Source organism: Triticum urartu, chromosome 7A (genome assembly GCF_056163025.1).
Source record: "Triticum urartu cultivar PI428250 chromosome 7A, HENAU_Tu73, whole genome shotgun sequence".
In the NCBI taxonomy this organism is placed as follows: Eukaryota; Viridiplantae; Streptophyta; class Magnoliopsida; order Poales; family Poaceae; genus Triticum; species Triticum urartu.
In genome coordinates, this window is record NC_141879.1 from 290759282 (window position 1) to 290776533 (window position 17252).

A 17252-nucleotide genomic window follows, 5' to 3' on the forward strand; every position below is an offset into this window, starting at 1 on the left:
TTTGGTTTGGCCAACTAGATTGATTTTATCTTGCCACGGGAAGAGGTGCTTTGTGACAGGTTCAATCTTGTGGTGCTCAATCTTAATGACAGAAAGAGACATGACATGCATGTATCATTGCTATTAAGGGTAACAAGATGGGGTTTATTCATACGCGAGTTTATCTTGTCTACATCATGCCATCTTGCCTAATGAATTACTCCATTTTTCCATGAACTTAATACATTAGATGCATGCTGGATAGCGGTCGATGTGTGGAGTAATAGTAGTAGATGTAGAATCGTTTCGGTCAACTAATCATGAACGTGATGCCTATATGCATGATCATTTCCTTGGATATCGTCATAATTATTTGTTTTTCTATCTGGTGCCTAATAGTAATTTGTTTACCCACCATATTCTATTTTCTCGAGAGAATCCTCTAGTGAAAACTATGGCCCCGGGGTCTATTTCCTATCATATTTAAACCAAAAATACCTTGCTGCAATTTTATTTTATTTCGTGTTTTAGTTAGATCTATTTATCAAATCTTATACAATTTAATCTATCTCAATGCCGTTGAGGGATTGACAACCCCTTCACGTGTTGGGTTGTAAGTATTTGTTGTTTGTGTGCAGGTCCTGTTAGTGTTGCTTTGTTCTCCTACTGGATTGATAACCTTGGATTCATAACTGTGGGGAATACTTACCTTTGTTGTGATGCATCGTCCTCTCCTCTTTGGGAAATTACCAATGCAGACTACAAGCAATCAAGGGGTGAGACAAACCACGACAAAGCATGGACTCTAAGATGGTGCCTCCAGGAAGGGAAACGACCACTAGCACTACCACCATATGATCCCGAAGATCAAGTTTTCACCTGGAGCAACACGATGGGAAGGGAACAACTACGACGGAGCCTTCAGGAAGAGAATGACATCCGCGGACGCCGCCGCCGTCGGCCAGTACAAACTGGGAAAGCAATACACCCGGCTCACCCTCACCGTTGCACCCAAGCTTCGCCTACATCAGCACCCATGTCACCCACATGTCCATGGCTGCCCGCCCGCATATGAGACGCTCGCTCCGCCCACAAACGTCGTGTCTCCCATCGTCAGGGCCAATGCCCTGCATCCAAACACCCCTAGGACCAACCAAAGGCCTTTGCTTTTATCCAACTGGCAGCCCCCAGCCAACTGAACAATAGTAGGCGCCGCACCTTGAATATCGCCAGAGCTGTGGCCACACGCACTCGGCCGAGGAAAGGGGGAGGAGGGGGATCAGGCCCATCCGGACTGGCACACTCATGTTCCGGTGATGGGTGGCCCGACCATATTGGCGCCTCCCATCCCTCCAGCCAACCTCCCCACCGGACACCCCCTATGTCGCCGCACCACGGTGCCGGTGCAGATCTCCACGAGGCCAACAACGACCACCTGCTCACCAACAAGGGATACCACATCCACCATCGCCAAGCGCCAAGGATGCACACCGGGGGAGTCAACCCGTGTCGCTCGCCACCATCCAACCGCCAGAACTAGCTGAAGTCTGGCCAGCATGCCTACCAGCCCGCCTTTCTTGCGCCTCCACCACCACCAGTCGGGACCATGGTAGGGATGGACGCCCACAGCCCACACTGCCTACGCCAGGCGCCAGCTGGCCCGCACGCTTGCTGGACACCGGTCAGAGAAGCCTCCCACGCAGCCGCACTAGGACGCCATCGTCGGGATGCACCGGCCGCGGACGCGCCACGCCGCCCTGCAGAGCCGCGCGCCTCCACTCGTTGCTGTTGTCCCACGCCAGCCCACCACGAGTAAGAGGAGGAGGCCCCACCGCCATCGACGTCGAGCGGGGTTTGCCCATCGAGGTGTGCCAGTGGCGGTGAGGGTGGGGGAGGGGAGCGGGCGAGACGAAGGGGAAATGGATGATGCATCTTTATACTGCTGCGGTCAGAGTCTCCTTTAGGTAGTAGGACCAGTTCAAGGTGTAGGGGGCTGCATTTCTATTTTTTATCATTCCTAACTGACCATATAGTACAGGAACTAGTGAGAATTATGTCCCATGCAATATCCTGAGGAAATTCTAAAAGTCTGATGAAGATTTCATCGTAGCTGGAGATACCTCGCTTCCTGTTAGGGAGAATAGAGTTCCAGCGGTCACTGGCAAAAGCACCATCCCAGAAAAGATGTATGAGAGTTTCTACAGTTTACTCATTGCAAACGACACAATTAAAGTCCTTCAAGTACATGGTTTTCTTTTCAAAAGATTCCTGGTGGGGTTGAACAAAAGTTCTGTTGAGGTTCTCTACGGATATAAACCAAAAACAATTCAATTCAAAATACAGAATGGCATGTCTCCCACCGTCCCTGATTTGAAACAATGCCTTCACAACAAAGATGACCCAAACAAAAAAAGGGCAGCGCTACGCGCCCGCCAATGGATAATCTAAAAAGATTTGTCTCCCCAGCACTCGTTAGATATGGTTCAACCAACGTTTCTAGCCTCGTCCTCATTAGTGCAACAAAGTCAGTGTTGCAGAACCCTCTTTGCAACAGAGTTCATGTTGCAGAAACATTCAAGTGTTTCGGGTTTTTTCATCTTCACTTTTATGCAACATACATGATGTTGCGGAAGGACTTTTGCAACATAAATGATGTTGCAAAAATTAGAGGAAGAACGGGAGTTTGGGAGGAACATATGGGGCAACTGCGCTTAAGGGATCCAGATCCAGATCTTGCAACATACAAGCTATTGCGATGGGAAGACTGCAACAAGGGCTCAGTTGCAAAACCGTAAAAGATAATGCTAGGTAAGCCCCGCATGACATGTGTCACACGGACAAGGCGGCGAACGAATGCGTGCGATCCGCCCGCTGAAGCCAAGTGTTTCCCAACAAAAAAATACTTTCAGCAACAACTATTTAGGCCCAACAATGGATGAAATCTCGTACAGATAATGAACAGTTCTTTGCAGCGGATGGTCGAGTATACTAGAAACTTCAATCATACATTCAAACATCCATTGCGCGTCGTTTGTAATCAGAAATTGGCCTCAAGTACTTTGGTCCTTAGGGCATCTCCAACGGTGACCCACAAATTTTCTCCCGCATCCGTCCACGGAAGGGAGGACCAGCACATGGACACGAATGTGGGAGGCGGCCATCCGATGCTGCCCGCATATATTTCAACAACAATTGAAACCAACCAGCCGAATTTCATGCAAACCAGACGAATTTTGATATAAACACGGTGGATTTCATTTAAACTAGGATGATTTGTACATAAAGCGGACGATATTTCATCACTAAAAACCTTAAAATAAAAACCCTAAACTACCCTATACTTTACGGTGACCTCATAGTCCATGTCGGGCTAGTCGGCTCCTCCTCCTCCATCAACGTCACCTGATCCGGCGTTGGAATCATCGTCGTCGGGTTTTGGGTGGCGGTAGGGGCAGCATCGTGACAAGGCTTCCCGGCAGCCGCCTAATGCTCACGGATGATCCTCTCCGCTTCCTCCTACATCATGCGACGTGCTGTCACGGCCACCAACGACACGGGTGGGGGAGAGGGCGCGGGCCTTGGAGGAGGTGGCATTGGCAGTGGTGATCTTGATGCGGGACCACTCCTCGTTGTACTTGGACATCTCCCCTTTGAGGCAGCGGAGACACCGCTTGCTCGTCTCCGCCATCGTCACAGAGCGATCAAGAGCCCATGTATACGCCATCTGCAGGTCCGCCATGATATATGGTGGCGGGGCGTTGGAGTCAGCGAACTCCGACCTATGTGCCGCATTGCGCCTGTCCTGTCGGCGTCGCTCCCTTTCCGTGTACTCCTGCGCCGTTAGGGCGTTCCTGAACAACAAAGAGTTGTTGTTGCCGCCACCGAGGTAGTGGCAAAGGCGACCGTGCACGCCTCCGCAATCGCATTGGGTACAGGCGGGGCGAGCGGTGCTCCTCCTTGACATGTTGGGGCGACGGTGAGAGGTGCTCCTCCTTCACGCGTCGGGGCGGCAATGAGAGGCGCTCTTCCTTCATGCGGCGTCTGATTTGGACGCCGCCGTTGCGCGATGGAGAGCGTGGAGGGGATGCCAACTCCGGCTTCATAGGGAGGAGCGTCCCCGACGGCTGAGCCAAGCCGTTCTGGTGGTGGCGTACTCCGTGTCGGTGGTGGCGTACACCTGGTCCACCACCGCCAGCGTGGACTACTGCTACTGCGGCGGCTGGTCCTCCTCATCGCTAGAGGAGATGATGGTATCCACTTTCTTCGAGGAGCTGCCCGTCAGTGAGGACGACGACCCCGGAGTTTGAGGGTGGCGTCCCGGAACCGCCGCCTGTCAGTGTCGAGGCCCATGACTTGCCCATCGCCGAGTTGTGGAGGGAGATGGGAGGGGAGAGGCGAGGAGGTAGAGTGGATAATGGCAATGGCGCCGGAGCGCGGCTTAAATAACCGCGGCTAGGCCATGCGAAGGGCCAGTCAGCCGCTTCAATGCGACGGAGCGATCAGAGTTGGTTCCTTGGGAAGCTGCATCTGCATTGAAGTAGCGGCTCCCGAGAGGTCGTTTTAGTCAGCGCCGCCCTACGTCCGGTCACATTGCGCATCAATGGCAGCCCCTGCGTGCTCTGGACCGGAATGAATGTGGCGGGGTAAGTGGCGCATGCATCGAAAGGAAAGCGCGGGTGTGGCGGGGTGGACGGATTTTGGCGGGCCAGGGCGGTCAAACGCGGGTGTGGCAGCGGTCCGGATGCTCGCAAAGCCCCCATGTTTGTCTCTGGTTTGTGCGAGAAAGTATGTCTAGACCGCTCTGCGGACCAATACAGGCCTGCATTGGATGGCTTCCATGGTCCGATGGTTTGAGGGTTGTCGTTGGAGATGCCCTTGCGCCATCATTCAATGTGTGAGCGCGGTTGCTTACACCATCATCATACTTAATCATTGTATCTCTGTCTCCTCTCCAAAAAAAAGCAGCTGACTTCTCCTCTCCAAAAAAACGTAGCTAACGTCTCCTCTTAAAAAAACGCAACTGACGTCTCCTCCAAAAAAGCTTAAGGTTCCTCTCCCTCTTGCTGGCCCCGCCAGTGGTTTGCCTCGTTTCCGATGGTCCTAGGGCCATGGGGGAGCGGTGGATCCCAGCCCTTGCTGGTTGGAGGGCTCTGCTTTAGTTGTTTCTTTGAGTTTTGTTAGGTTTGTGTCCTACTCAGGGAGATGAGACGACAGCGGCTCCCTAAAGATAAAATAAGGTTCTCTCCGCCTAGCCTCGGTTCCAGTGGTGTGTCTAGCATTGTCGGAGGGCATGTGGAGGTATGTATCCGGCGTATCTCACAGGATTTGGTCGGTGGTTGGCTTTGTTGGATCTATACTTGAATCTGGTCTTCGTGTGTTTTCATATTCGATCCTTTCGCTCTACGCGTCTCGTCATCCGTGGGGTTATTGTTTTGGTGCATTGGTTCTATCTTCTATGGGGGCTTAGCATGGCGACTTTTCAACTGTCTATTATAACAAATTTTTCCCGGTCCCGGTGATGAAGGGGCGACGACAACTGCGTGCAGGGGCGGTGGCAGAGGGTGGACAGGGTGGGCCGCGGCCCACCCTGGAATTTCGGACTGGGCTATATACCTAGGCATGTTCAGATGGCCTGGAAAAAAAATAAGCCCAGCAACATATTTGACCTAGTACGGTGCACAGACCACACAGTTATTCCTAGTTGGTTCGCATCCCCGTCTCCCCGACACCTAGCCGCTCAGCCGCCCCATCCCCGCTGCCTCGTCGTTCGTCGTCGGTCACCGGTCGCCGCCGGGAGCCCAGCCGCCCAGGAGGCTCCCCGCTCCCGCCTCTCCTTCCCGCCCGCCTGGACATCTGCGCCCCCTGCGAGCTGCGGCGACCCTGCCCTGAACGGCTGCGCCCGTACCCCTGGCCGCCTGGCGCCCCTACAAAGCCGGTGGCAGCTGCCCAGTCACCAGTCCGGCGGCAGCAAATCAGTAACCTGAGGTCCTGCCCCAGTTAACCTGATTTAAGTTACCGGAATATCCAATTTTCCATTCCCAATTTTTGATTTAGGGTTTTTTTTTTGCTATGCTATGTGCTATCCGGTATATGAACCAAACACATACATAATTTTGCTCGTCATGTGTGCCCCAATTAGCCTTATTGATTGAAATAAATTCATATTGCAGAATCGCTGCAAAACTAAGAATTTTAGTAAGATTGTAAGACCATATTGATCTATTTATATGTGGTATTGGTAATTACTTCGAACGTCCACATAACATGTTTGTTGTCAAATTTTTTTGAAGGACCACCCTGGTTTCAAATCCTAGATCCGCCACTAATTGCGCGCATTCGGTTTGCTTTAGTCTTATAGTCGTCGCTAGATGGTCTATGTATCTAAATATAATTTTTATTTTTATGATGGTCGTTGTACTATCATAACTGTGAATAAATGTCATGATTAAAGATGAATATATTTGAATGTGTCAGAAAATAAAAACTTAGTCATGGTACCGTGAGCTCACCAGATCTGGGCCGAGCCTAGACCAGGCACCGGGGTGAGCTCAAGTCCACCGCCGTCTAGAAGACAAGAACCACCGCCCGCGCGACGCAGGAGAACGACGCGGCAGGAGCTACCTCGCCGCCGCAAATGGAGGACAGCCTTGTCGTCGGGCGAAGCATCTCCTCGCGCGCACGAGCAGAGGCCAACCTGGCGCCGCCGCTCAGTGCAGCCCCAAGCAGCACACCGCTGCTGCCGCCGCACTAGCTGGAGCGAATCCCGTGGCTAGCCGAGCCGAGGACACCGCGCCACGCGGCTACAGGCGCACACAACCGCCTAGAGGTACATGCCCAGAGCCGTGAGCAAACAAGGGCCAGATAGAACATGCCCTGGTAAATCATGGGCCCTGACTGCACTAAAATGATTGCCACTGAGCAAATTATGGTGCCAACATCACCTTAAGATTCCGTACGCTGATTCTATCAAAATCTCAACAACCCGATATTGACTACTAAACATGAAATTAATCACTCATCTTAATGTTGCATAGCTACTCCTACATGAGGGAGAGGCTGTACATTGCCCACGCACCGGAATTCAAAGATATCCTATACCATCGACAGAATGTGTGATGCATATTTGCACTTCTTCTTTCTTTCTTTCTTTTTCGAGCGGTCAGTATGCACTTGAAGGGTGATGTGCCCGCATTAGGTGAGATCGATCGATCTAGAAAATCCTCGATTACTCCTAGCGTGCTCGTGACGTGGATGTGATGTGTTTGATTGCATATGCATTTTAGTCATGTACCCATTTGCACAGAAATTAGGAAACAATCACAGGTAACAAAAAAAGGAAATATTGTCACACTAGTAGCAATGTCATTTCAGTCGGCCATGCACGCCTTAAATGTTGCCCATGCAAGGATTGACCTGTTGCACTGATCAGTGATCACTGGTATAGGAGTATTCGTGATGTATCTCGGGCGTTGATAGCTATAGGTGCAGAGGGCCGGCCGGTGATTAAATGAGACATGTTAGGCCAGCATGGCTCGCTGATGGAGTGTCGTTTCTTTTGGCAGCAGCAATTTGCAGAGCGGGTCACACTCAGTCACACTACTACCTGGCCCGATGCCTCCTACGTCTTCTTAACTAACACATGAGCCACCCTTTGAGAAGGCAAGATTGTCGGCCTCCTCTTCTCTTGCGACTGAGCACATGTCCTATTCGTCACCACGCCACGAAGCCCATTTGGTGACACGGAGAAGCTAGAGATGGATCACACCGCAAGACTTTAAAAGGATACAAGAGACAAGTAGTACAAAAGACATCAGCTATCTATGCATGCTCTCTACTGGCTGTTTCCTCCGTCGTCTCTGGGTGACATGTACATACACAAGCGAGAGATGTGGCATCTGTCTCTGCCTTTGTAGTACCCACATGCATGCATGCATGCATGCGCATACCCGGAGTCATTGTACGTTGATCCATGAGTGCTAACAAGCATTACATCATTCGAATAACAAACATTACACCCGTGGTCTCTTTTGAGTGCTTGATGAGCCTGCGTGCTCTGTACGGGCGATGCCTTGTAATATGACAATAGCTTTTTAATCTCCGCTCGAAACATGTGCGTGGCCCGGTGTGGCTTTTGGGTGCTGTAAGACTAATTGGTATGACTCTGCCCTGGGGCTTTATTAATTTAAAGCCGAACGCATCTGACGTTTTCGTTCTAAAAAAATAACAAACATCACATCATTCAAATTAGAACCTCGCTAGGTATAAAAACTACATAATTACATCATTAGCGAAGGAACGAGTCCGAGTACATTAGGCTAGTCATAGTGGGAGTAAGGGTATCTTCAACGCCGACCCTCAAACCACCAGTAAACGTTCGGCCGCACTGTGCGAATGAGTTGTGGCATCAAACGCGGTCATGCATCGGTCTGCAAGGCGGTCCGGACGCACTTTCTCCCGCAAACCGAATACAAAGAGGGGGTGGGGTGGGGGGGCTTCGCGGGCGTCCGAACAGCACACACAGACCTGTTTCTGACCACCCTGGCCGACACAAAACCCTCCTCCCTCGCCCGTGCGCGTTCCCGCCCGTGCTAGCTGCCCGCATTTATGCTGCCGTAGAGCGGCCGCTCCCCATTTAAGCCGGCTACAGGGAGGACGTGACCTCTCACTAGCGCCGGCCGAGGGCGCCACCCGTGACGCGTCACCGGTGTGCACGCATGTTCAATGCCAGAGACGTGTCACTAGACGGAACGGGACAGATATCTACCACGCCCGTTCAATGCCCGTATGTCCGTATGCCACCATTAAGCAGGCTCACTGGTCAAGAAATCCACTACGGTGTCGCGCATTGATGCACCCGGACGCTTGGCGTCACCGGAATCCCTCATTTAAAGGCAGGCACACCCGGCCTACTCCATGCCACAACACAAGCCGCTCCACATCCTCCTCCCTTGCACCACATCCGCCATAACTGCAGGCGGCAACGCTTTGTGGGAGAGCCTGTTGACGGAGACGAAGCACAAGTTGGCCGCTCTTGCGGCCGCCTAGAAGAGCTGTCGTGTCAGGCGGATCGAGGCCGGCATGCCGGCCAGCTCGCCCGAGGTCTCCGGCGACGAGGATGACCCCATCATGGAGACGGGCTCCGATGACACCGCATAGGAGCCCGCGCTCGTGCATGCTGGCTTCGCCATAGAGCAGGCGTAGGAGCACGCACACTACAACGTCGCCATGGCGGAGGAGCATCCTGCGCCGACGCCTATATCAGCGTTCCAGCAGACGCGGGAGGAACATCGGTACAACATGTTCCTTCTAGAGCAATGCCGGCTGGCGAAGGGCCAAGCCAACAGCAAACGCGCCAGCGAGGAGGGCGTGGCGGCCATGGCCGTGCTGAACCCAAACTTCGTCGCGGAGTAGCGTGCAATCTACGATGTCGTCCACGCTCAAGACATCGCTCAACAGGAAGCGGCCGCCGCGGAGATGCAGCTGCAGGCGATCGCAGACGAGAAAAATGACAGTTGTGCCTCCTACGCATTGCCGACAAACTATCGGGCGGGCTAGTTCGACGATGACAGCGTCGGCGCCACAATTTCCATCGTGGACCTCACGTCCACCGGCGAGGAACAGGTGGCGGACTCCTCCGAGAATGAGTAGGGCACAGGTGGCAGCAGGGCCTTGTGTCCCATGTGGGCTGGTCCATCTCTCGTGTTCTACTCTTCCTCGCCGGAGACCGCACCTTCACGTCACGTGTCTTACCGCCTCCGTTCATGAAAATGGCAGATGGAGGATGTGGTCGCCGACGCGGAATAGAAAAGAAGTGGACGACCACGGGCCGCCGTCATAGGATAGGTTTAGGGTAGGGTTTTTTGTTTATAAATGTTTGAAATGTAATGAAAATCCAGCATGTTTGCATGAATCTTGCCAGGTTTGAAAACCCGTAGTGTTTGCGCGAATTCCATCCGGTTTGTTGATAAAGTGTTTGAAATGTATGCGAACAGCGTTGGATGGCCGTCTTCCGCATTCGTGTCTGCGGACTGGTCTCCTTATCCGTGGACGGATGCGGGAGAAAGTTTGCGGGTCGCCGTTGGAGGTGCCCTAACATGCATGTCACATAAGCAAAAAAGATGACATGACAAATAATTCCGAAGAAGAGAGACAAATAGAGTAATATAATATATTACCGTCACATAGCGCTTTCGAATGCAAAATGACTCTACAAAGTAATAAACGAAGGTCTCTATATCATCACACTTATGCCACCATTCACTATTCTAATTTACATATATTAGTAAGATATGCATGTTACTCCCTCCGTTTCTAAATATAAAACTTCTTAAAGATTTTAATATAGATTACATAAGGATGTATATAGACATATTTCACAGTGTAGATTTATCTATTTTGCTCCGTACTGTAAAAGGAGTTATATTTAGGAACCGGGTGAGTGCTGCTCTAATTTACACCTCACTAGGGTTGGATTGATCCTGGCCAGGGAGAGAGGAGGGGGGTCGAAATGAGCTCCTGCGACGCCCCTGGCGACCCGGCGCCCGCGGCCGCGTTGCCGCCCTCCATGTCGCCGGCGGCCTCCCCCGCTCCCCCCCGCATCTCCGGCCTCCCCGTCTGTTGCCGTCCCCTCCACCCCTCTGCCCTCCTCGCTGTCTCCGGCGCTCCGATGGGTGAATGTGGTGGAGTTGGATGATGTGGCCGCCAGCCGCCCGGTGGTTCGCCGGGATCCCCCGCCTCGGCCGGTCGGGCCCCGGCTGGCCCCCTCACCCCCGCCCCGGTCCGGCCGCTCCGGCGCTCCCGCACGCTCGCGCCGCTCCGTTGTGCCCTCGCCGAGGACGCCCGGGAAAGCCGCCGCCTTGGGTCTCCGGACCGCTCACCACCGCCGCGCCTCGGTGTGGGGTGTCGCGGGGCGGTCCGACCAGGGGCTGGCTGGCACGTCCTGGCGCCTCGCGGCGACCGCTCCTCTGGCCGTCGTGCCTCGGGCTTCTCCACGTCGGGCAGCGTTCCCTCCGGCGAGCTCTCCGATCTTTCGCCGCACATCCCCTTTCAGGCCATTCATAGTGTCCTTTGGGACCTCCGCAATGTGCCTATCTTCCGCTCGTGCTCCCAGTCGAGCTTGGCCTGCTCCCCCGATGGCTCCGGCGCCGACCGCGGCAGGGACGGCGGCGGCAGAGGAAACCCTCGCCCTGGCCTCCCTGCCTCGCAGGCTGGGCCATGCTGCCCTAGGCCGGATGCATCCCGGGCCTCCCCCCGTGCGGGCAGCCCCCTCAATCTTGGCCCCCCTCCCCCCGGATCCGCGTGTGGGCCGGGCCAGTCGGGTCGCCCGGCCATTTGGCTTCCCGTTGGCCTGCCTCATCCACCATCCCTGCACTTCTCTCCCCCGACTGGAACCCTAGGGAGCGCCCCTCTCCCGCTCCCCGACGCCACATCTCATCCTGTCCGCCGCACCCTCCTTGTCGGCTCCCATGCCGCGCGCATGGGGGGGGGACGCCCCGCGCCCCAAGCGGCGGGCTGACGACCACCGCGCTGCCCCCCCCGGCCCTCTCCCGAAGCCTCCCGCCATGAGGAGGACCTCCGCCGGCAGCTTTCTTCTCGCGACTCCCAGCGGTCTCCTCCCAACTCCGACCGCCGCTCGCCCCCGCGCGCCGACCACCGCTCCCCGGCGCGCCGTTCTTCGGCCCGGGCTGATCGCCGAGACCGCTCCCGGTCCCGCTCGCCCGCGCCCGCTCCTGAGTGAAGGTCGCAGCGCCACCGCTCCCCGTCTCCTCCACGACGCCGGGACGGTGGCCGCTCGCCTGCCCGCGGTGGGCGCTCCCGCTCCTCGGTCCTCGACCGGCCTCCTGATGCCTCCTTTGAGGCCCGCCGCTACCATCCCCCTCGCTCCGCCCCTAGCTTCCCCCCGGGCGCCGCCGGGCCTAAGCGTAAGAAGAAACGGGGTGTCGGCCATGGCAATGGCCCCGGCTCCTTCACGCGCTTCGGCCGCGTCCGCCTCAACCGCCCTCCGCCCGGATGACCCCGCCGCCGACCTCGTCAAGTGCTTCAATTGCGGCCGTGCGGGACACTCCCAGGTGGCCTGCTCTCACCCCCAGTGCTGCTTTGTGTGCTCGGACCCGGACCACCCCGCGGCTCTCTGTCCCGACCGCCCGGTCTCAGAGGAGCTGATGATGTATGGGCATGGGATTGAGGGCCTCGGCTACTTCCACATCGAGGTCCCAGACCTCCCGCCGCCCACCCCCTCGCTCCTGGCTATTGTTTCTGTGAAGGATGGGGTGGCCTCTCTGGAGATGATTGAGGAGGAACTCGATCATTTCTACCTCTGCTCCTGGGATTGGCAGGTCACCTTGCTGTCGGGTAACCAATTCTCCGTGGTGTTCCCCGATGCGGTTAGTCACAGCTATGGCACCCGCAGTGGCGACATCACCCTTGCGCTCCACAAGCTCGTGGTGGACATCTCAGTGTCGGTCCGGGACCCCCTTGTTGTGGCTGTCATGGACACGGCATGGATCCTCATCGGCGGCCTCCCTGACATTTCTCGCTCCGAGAGGGTCATTCAGAACATGTCCCGCGTCCTAGGCAAGGTGGTCGTTGTGGACGAGCTCTCTCTCCGCAAGGAGGAGGAGGTGCGGGTCAAGGTCAAATCCCTAGACTCATCCAAGCTTCGTGCCACGATCCGAGTGTTCTTCAATCACCAGGGCTTTGACCTCCGGATCTCTCCCGAGCCGCCCAACCACATCGGCCACCCCCCGCATCCCCGACGACAGCCTCCTGGGCGGCCCCGACGGTGGGGGCTGAGAGGATCATCGCAGCAGTCGGGGCCCTCGCCACGGTCACCACTCCGGCTTCGAGGACGACGATGAGGAGTACGAGAAAAGCCCCCAGCACGACCCACCCCCCTCTTCCTCCAGGGGTGGCGCGGGGGGCGGCCTCTCCCTGGCGGCTCCCTCGCTCCCGTCCGACGGCAGTGACCTGTCGGGCTTGAACCTTCAGGTCTTCGCCGCCTCGTCTCCACGCTCCCCAGATGCCCCCATCTCCATGCCACTCCCCTCTGTGACCGGCTCGCCATCCCGTGCTGATTTGGCTCTCCTCGAGGTGGGTCGGCCTTGACCCTCCTCCCTCGTCCCTCGCGCCGCTCCGGACCTGTCGGGCCGGGAGGGCTCTGATCCCCCTCCTGTGGCGTCCGACCTTCCACCTCCGGGCCTGCACCTGCCGGCGGCCCCTGCTCGCGGCGTGGAGGATGGGCGCGCCCGGGACTCGCCCCTCGCACCGGCCTCGGTAGACCCCGAGGTGGCTGTCCCCCCTCCTAGGTCCGTTGGGTCTCCGTCCCCGACGCCCCAGGTCACGGTCATCGTCAGGCCCACGTCTCCACCGTCTCCGCCTCCGAGCTCCCGCTGCCGCGTCCTCGGTGGGGCGTTGACCGTGGTGACCACCACGGCTGACGTCCCCCCCACCACCTCCGCCTCGGACCGTGGCCTACTCTAGGAGGGGTTCCACTCCCTCCTCTCGACGTGGCCGGTCCGCTTCCTCCCCGGTGACTGCCTCCCACCGGAGTGCTCGGCTTGACGCGGCTCGTCCTGAGGGCACCCCGGCTCTGCTCATCCACGAGCGGACAGAGCTCCGGGCTGCGGCCCAGAACCTGGAGCCAGGTACACCTGCAGTTCCCCCGTCTGTTACTTCCTGCTCGTTCTCTGCTCTTGAGTCGATCCCACTTGGCCAGCTAGTAAAGGTCGCGACCGATTCTGCGATCATCTTCAGGGGGTAGGTGGCTCCACCCTTGGTGCAGATCGAGGCCATTAGGGCTCGTGAGATCCTTGATGGTAGACTAGCAGAAGCCCGTGCGACGCTCTCCTCTTCCGTCTCATCTCCAGCGACGGTGGAGGTCACTCCGGCGCCCCTCCGGCGGGCGAGTGGCCTTCTTCCATTGGCTGAGGCTGACCTCCGTGGACGCACTCGCTCCCGGACCGCAGCTCTTCGTGCTCAAAGCGCATCCCGTGTCTTGGGGTCAAGCTGCCCCCCCCCCCCGATGGAAGCTGAATGCGCACCCTCTTCTGGAACATCCGCGGTTTCGGCCATGATGGCCACCGCCGCCAACTCACTGAGTACATGAGAGAGGAGCACATTGACATTGTCGCCATCCAAGAAACCATGTGCACAGAATTCTCCCTCCCTGAACTCGGTCGGCTTAGTTCCCACCTCTTTGCGTGGCATTGGCTCCCTTCTAGTGGGAGCACTGGCCACTCCGGTGGCACCCTATTAGGCGTCAAGGATGCCACCTTCGAGGTTGGAGGCATGGACCGGGGCCAGTTCTTTGTTAGTATGAAACTCTTCCAACGGGCCCTCAACTTCAAGTGGGAGGTTATTATCGTCTACGGCCCCGCTGGCCATAGTAGGTCTGCCCCTTCCTCGACGAGATCCACCGGAAGGTTTCGGCCGCTACTCTTTCGGTGGTGGTCGGGGGCGATTTTAACCTCCTCAGATTCGCGGAGGACAAGAGCAATTCGCACGTCAACTTTGCCCGCATGCAAATGTTTAATGACTGCATTGCCGACCTTGGTCTCCATGAGATAGATAGGGTAGGTGCCAGGTTTACCTGGAGCAACCGCCAGGCTTCTCCGACCCAGTCCGTTTTGGACCGGGTCCTAGTCTCCTCGGAATGGTACCTCCGCTACTCCCTTGCCTCCCTCCGAGCAATCACTAGGATTGGCTCCGACCACGTCCCCCTCCTCCTTTCCTCCGCCGACGAGCGCCCCCCGATCCCCCCACGATTCCGGTATGAGACTTTCTGGCTGTCCCAGGCTGGCTTCGTGGAGGCTGTTGGCGCTTGTTGGGTCGAGGCTCGCGCCCACCCTCAGCCTCGTCCCCCCTCGGCCATTGACTCTTGGCAATTCTGTGCCAAGCAGGGCCGAAAATTTATGAAGGGGTGGGGAGCCAACCTGGGGCGTGACCTTCACGAGCGGAAGAAGACCCTGTTATCCGCCATGCAGGCCCTTGACCTGCGCGCTGACGCGGTTGGCCTCTCACCTGAGGAGTGGCTCACTAGGTACGACTTGGAGGACCAGCTCTCGGTCATTTACACCGACAAGGAGGCCTACCGGCGCTTATGCGGCGCCCAGAAATGGGTTTTGAAAGGTGATGCGAACACGGCCTACTTCCAGGCCATAGCAAATGGTCGGCGTAGACGCAATACCATTCCCCTCCTTTGGGATGGTGATTCTCTGCTGCAGTCCCCCCGGGACATCAGGGCTCATGTCGATGGATTCTATAGGGCCCTTTTCTCTGCCCCCCCCCCCCCTCGGGAGGCTTATCTTTGGCCCGCGACTGCTGGTCCGGCCGCCAGCTTGTCTCCGATGAGGAGAACGCGGCCCTTACGGCCCCCTTCTCAGAGGGCAAGGTCTGGGATGCCATTCGCGGCATGAATCCCACCTCGGCCCCGGGCCTGGATGGCCTCCCGGTGAAATTCTTCCAGACTTTCTGGAATGTGATCAAACTGGAGATCATGGCCATTTTCGACGAGTTCTATGTTGGGTCCATCGATCTCGGGCGCCTCAACTATGGGATCATCTCGCTCATCCCGAAGGTTTCGGGTGCCTCCGACATCCGTCAGTTTCATCCAATCACGGTCATCAACGTGATGTTTCGGATTCTGGCAAAAGGATACGCCAATAGGGTGACCCTCCTCGCTGACCAAATTACCCACCCCAACCAATTCGCATTCATTCAAGGGCGGTATATCCTGTATGGGGTGCTAGCTCTTCATGAAATCCTCCATGAGGTGCGATCTAAACACCTCAAGGGGGTCTTCTTGAAGATTGATTTCCATAAGGCCTACGACACTGTTAGTTGGCCCTTCCTTCGGGAAGTATTGCTCCGGAAGGGCTTTGACGACCGTTGGATCTCCAGGATAATGCATATGGTTTCTTGCAGTCGCACTGTCGTGAACATCAATGGGGAGATCGGTCTTTACTTCCCCACCTTCTGTGGGGTAAGGCAAGGCGACCCCTTCTCCCCTTTCCTGTTCAACATGGTGGTGGACACGCTTGCCGCCATCCTGGATAAGGCTAAGGCTGCTGGCCATATTCATGGGATCACTCCCCACCTGGCTGGCGGCTCTAGGATCTCCCTCCTCCAGTATGCCAACAACACCATGATCATGGTCGAAGACTCGGAGTCGGATATCTCCAACCTTAAGTTCCTTCTCTGCTTCCAACAAATGTCTGGCCTTAAGATAAACTTTGACAAGAGTGATGTGATGATGATGGGCTATTCTCCGGCCGAGTCCCTTGCCATTGCCAACCGACTTAACTGTCACCTCAGCTCCTTTCCCACGACCTACCTGGGAACGCCCATAAGCGACTCTCGGCTCACCGTCGCGGACTTGTGCCCGACCGTGACCAAGCTTCAAACGCACATCGAGCCTTGGCAGGGTAGATGGTTGTAAAAGGCGGCTCGGACCATTCTCATTAACTCATCCCTCTCCAGTCTCCTCCTGTTCCTCATGAGCTTCTACAGCCTTCACGAGACTCTGCACCATGAGATCGCCAAAGTTCAGTCTCGCTTTTATTGGGCAGGTGACAACAATAAGCAGAAATATCATATGGTTAGCTGGCCTGACATCTGCAAGCCTAGGGATCAAGGAGGCCTCGGGATCATGTGCTCCAAGCGCATGAATATCGCCCTTCAACCCCGCTGGCTCTGGCGCATCTTGCAAGGCCATGGTGGCCTCTGGCTTGACATCATCCGGAACAAGTACCTGCGTGGTCAGCCACTTGCCTTTTGTCAGAGATCTGGTGGCTCGCAGTTCTGGCAGTCGGTCGTCAAGCTGCTCCCTGTCCTTCGCATCGGGACATCCATCTCGGTGGGGTCCGGATCGGCCACGTTGTTCTGGTTTGACAGATGGGCTGGAGATTCCCCCTTCGTTGCGCGCTTTCCCGACCTCTTCTCCATCGCAGTAGAACCCTTGATCTCTTTTGAGAGGGCCCTTATTGGCCTAGGGCGCCTTGCTTTCCGGAGGCCTTTTGGCCCCCCGGAGTCCGCCGCTTGGCGTGAGTTACTGGACTACGTTGCTCTCCACGAGCCTGTGGTGGACAGTGGCCCGGACCAGGTGAGATGGCGGCTCGAACCATCGGGCCAATTCTCCACCAAATCTCTGTACCAGGCAATCGCTCCCTCCTCCGCCCCTCCCCCCTTTCGACGGTGTGGTCCATCCGCCTGCCCCTGAAAATCTGGATCTTCATGCGGCAGTGGATTCGCGGTCGGCTCCCGTCTGGCGTCGAGGT